Here is a 4,239-nt window from a genome sequence, read left to right on the forward strand (position 1 = left end):
GGGATGGGATGGGATGGGATGGGATGGGATGGGATGGGATGGGATGGAGATGGGGATACGGAGGAGATGGGGATGGGGGTGGGGAGAATGAGGGGGATGGGGATAGGATGGGGAGGGGGAGAGGGAGGGGACGGGGATGGGATGGGGATGGGGTTGGGATGGGGTGGGGATAGGGATGGGGATGGGGTTGGGATGGGCTGGGGTGGGGATGGGGATGGGGATGGGGTGGGGACGGGGATGAGGATGGGGATGGGGATGGGGTCTAGGGATGGGGATGAGGGTGGTGAGGGGAGGGGGAGGGGGAGGGGATGGGGATGGGGTCTGGGATGGGGATGGGGTCTGGGATGGAGATGGGGAGGGGGAAGGGGAGGGGATGGGAATGGGGGTGGGGAGGGGGATGGAGATGAGGATGGGGAAAAAGCCAGGAAAGCACTGTTGTAGGATGAGAGCCAAGGGGGTAAGGCTGTGTGGCAAGAGAGTGGAGCCATGTGCTGCTCCATCCTGAGCCTGGAACTCCCAGCAGGAAAAGGGCAAGCGGGGCTATTACTCAGATGAGAGCAACGCTCTGACTTCTGCTCAAAGGACTGGACCCCATAGAGAACACAAGAATGGGCCCTGGACTTAATGAAGCGGAATGAGTATTTATGAGTTGATACTGTGCCGCCCCCAAATAATGCTGAGGTCCTAACTTTCGAAACCTATGCTGTGACATTATTTACAGATAACATCTTTGGTGACGATCAAAGTCAACTAAGGTCATTAGGCTGCATCTTAGTTTAGTATGACTGATGTGATGTTTAATAATGCTAATTTAACGGGATCTAGAATCACTTCCATGCACACATGCGTACACACACACACACACATTTACGCACTTTGTAAAGGACTATTATCTGCATTTGATTAACTGAGGTAGAAGAAGCCATCCAAACTATGGGTGGCACCATTCCTTGGACTGGGGTCCTAGACAGCATGAAAAAGAGAAAGCTTGCTGATCTGCGTCATTCACCTCCCACTACTTCCTGGTGGCAGACAGTGCAAACAGCTGCTTCAAGCTTCTGCCACCACGGGGAACTGAACCCTCAAAGTATGAGCCGAAATAAGCTCCTTCTCTAGGGGTATTTTATCACAGCAACAGGACTAGAGACTAACGTGACTGATGATCATATAAAGTGAATGGGAAGTGTGTCCTATTAGACAGAGCTCAGAGGTCTCCTGTGATACAGTGTTTCATGTGTTTTGTGGTTTTTTGTGTTTTAGGTGTTTCATGTAGTAGTTTTTTTGTTTAGTTTGTTTAGGAGGGGGGGGTTGTTTTTAGTGGTTGTTGTTTGTTTCAAACAGAGAACTAAACAAAACACAGTAATGAAAGCTCAGATTATTAAAAATGAACCATGGACTTAGATTAAAAATGTAAATGCAAGGCTGGAGAGATGGCTCAGTGGTCACGAACACTGCCTGCTCTTCCAGATGACCTGGGTTCAAGTCCCAGCACCTACATGGCAGCTCACAACTGTCTGTAACACCAGTTTCAGGGGGTCTAACACCCTCACACAGGCATACATGCAGGCAGAACACCAATACACATGAAATAAAAATCAATTTTTTAAATGTAAGTAAACCCACAGGTGGAGAGTAGGCTCAAGCAGACACATAGTTTTATCACAGAAGGGAAAGCACTCTCTGAGGCATGGACACTTGAGACAGTCCCGGGTGACTGATTTTTCTGTTTGCTGGGATCTGTACCATCCCTAAGAAGATACAAGACAGTCCTAAGGATGTCCCGTCTTGATTTTGACCTTAAAGTTAACCTTAGAACTTAGAATGCCATTCATATGGCCTTAACTTCCTACATCAATGGTAAGAGACAGACATATCAAGGAAAAGCTATGTGAAGGTGTGCTGTCACAAGCCCAATGACAATGAAGGTGACTGGCAAACCACCAGACCTTTCCCGTAGAGCCCTCAAAGAAACCACCCTACTAGCACCTTGGTCTTAGATTTCAGGCCTTCAAAATGAAGAGACTACAAACTCCTGTTATTTAAAGCACCTAGCCTGTGGTACTTTGTCATGCTGGAGACATGTAGACCTGGCCACTCTCATTCCCCAGCAGAAAGTGCCCTGGAGATGACACATCTTCACATAGGTGCAGGTACCTTAGACACATTCACTTGGGATTTTCTGTACAGTCCCCAGGCTGCTTTCTGCTGACTTGGTCTGCCCACAGCAACAGCCCCTTAGACTGGCTGCCTGGGTCATACCACGGATCTGGGTGTGGAACAACTTAAACACTGCCACACAGAGCACAGAGATGCTGCCCATTTCCTGTCTGCTCCTGCTTCCTGAAACCCTTGAAGAGCTGGTGGCTACTCTGAGCCCATCACCAGTGACCAGGAGGGAAGCTCTCTGAGAATACACTGTGAAGGATTGGAGGTACCGTGAGAGCAGACCCAGGAATAGTAGTTCCCATGGACAGGACACAACTGGAAGACCTCCTGGTCATTTGTCCTTCACATATTGCTGGTTCTCCTTTGTGTCTTTTGACCCCTATAAATGCAGGTTCTGCATCTGTGGATACAATCAACCACAGATCAAAGCTGTTTGTGTTTTTTTCAGAAGGTCTTAAAAACAAAAACCCTCCAGACATGTAATTACCCTACAGCATAGTGTTGGGCCTCCTGTGCTATGGTATTAGGCTTACAATGGACCAATCCACACTGAGCCCAGGTAGGTGTGATTCTTGCCATCCCTTAAACAATAAAACAAGTATTCACATAGTGTTGGAACATACAAAGTACCAGAAATCATCAGAGGAGGATGTGTGTGTGCCCTGTGCAAACACTGAGCATTTCGTATAAGGGACTGGAACATCCTCGGACCCAGGAACCCACAGAGGTCCTCGGAACCAACCCACCTGGGTACCAAGAGACAACTGTAAATGAGAACATCTCAAACCCAACAGAGCTGAAAATCAACATGAACGTACTAGAGTCTCGTTAGAGAAAGGCAAGGTTGTTGCTTAGCATGTCAATGGGGGCTTGTCCCAATGGTGGTACATCAGGAAAAGCTGGAGATGGGAAATGTATCCTACTTACCGGCAGTCTTCACACACAGGATGGCTCTCCTTGTTCCTGTCTGCAGTAAAGTCTACCACTGACGGGGGGCAAGGGGTATCACCTGGCCGAGCTTCAGCAGTGCCTCAATATCCAGAGAACTGTGACAGAAAGATAACAAACACAGTGTCAGCAGGCTGGGAAGACAATCCTCTCACTCACAGACAAGGACAGAGTCAGAACCCCAGAATATTCCCCAGAACAGACAACATCTGGAAATGCAGCACGCAGCTGGTCACGAATTTCCTGACATCTTCAACAGAGCCCTTCATATTCACACATAAAGGTCAGCATAGACCACTAACTGGATTACAGTTTGGAACCATGATAAGTATATGGAGAATAGACTTCTCAAACAGTTTTTGCAGGAAGATCCTGAAATCAATCAAAATATCCCTCCACCCACCTCCACATGCCCTCCCCATACATCAAGGCTCCGTTCCCAACTTGTTTTTCTCAAAGTAGCAAAACACTACACAAGGCCCAGAGCTCTGGGTGATTCAAGTTACTTCTCTCAAAACAGTGACATATGGATAAGATGTTTCTTTGATAAACAGGGACTCTGCAAAGAAACAGTGACCGTGTTCAATGATTGGAGAGAGCCACTGGGTGGGCAAGAGACACAATGTCCACCCTAGCAGCTTGCTTTTTCTTCAGCCTGGAGCTACAAAGACAGATAGATACTTTGGTTTCCATCTTAACTCTGCTCCGGGGAGAGCCGGAGAAGCCTGCGCATGAGTCTGAGACTCAAAGGATGCTGGGTCCCAGGCACTGAGTTGTGCACCACCTTCTGTACAGGCCCTCGGTTCCTCCCCTAATGCTCTGTCTGTGAAAGGAGCTGCTGCCTGGGAATCAAAGTTTCACTGAGCTTTAAGGCAGAACACTGCTGGGTTCTCTCCTACAGCTTCCTCAGACACGTTTTCTGTCCTGCTAATAGTGCCGGGACACCAAGCTGCAGAGACACCAAGCTGCACCAAGTGCCTCCCCAAAGTCTGGCATCCACTATGATGTTTAAGGATGGGAGGGGGTGACATGGGCCTAACCAGCCCTGTGCCTGACCTACCACAGGGAACAAGAGAAACCTACTTTTGCTCAGGGACTCTCATGGTGTGGATGGAGATACAGCAA

The 4,239-nt window shown here is 48.5% G+C and overlaps 1 protein-coding gene across 1 annotated transcript in view; it reads right to left on the reverse strand.

The window, feature by feature from the left end:
- Positions 1–3,217, reverse strand: part of Apba2 (amyloid beta precursor protein binding family A member 2) — a 182,296-nt gene extending 179,079 nt beyond the window's left edge. Inside the window, exon 1 of the mRNA XM_028776671.1 lies at positions 3,094–3,217. The gene's annotated coding sequence lies outside the window, so the exon portion shown is untranslated. The remainder of the gene's footprint in view (positions 1–3,093) is intronic.
- Between the last annotated feature and the right edge of the window lie 1,022 nt (positions 3,218–4,239).

Source organism: Grammomys surdaster, unplaced genomic scaffold (assembly GCF_004785775.1).
Source record: "Grammomys surdaster isolate TR1022 unplaced genomic scaffold, NIH_TR_1.0 271, whole genome shotgun sequence".
Classification (NCBI taxonomy): Eukaryota; Metazoa; Chordata; class Mammalia; order Rodentia; family Muridae; genus Grammomys; species Grammomys surdaster.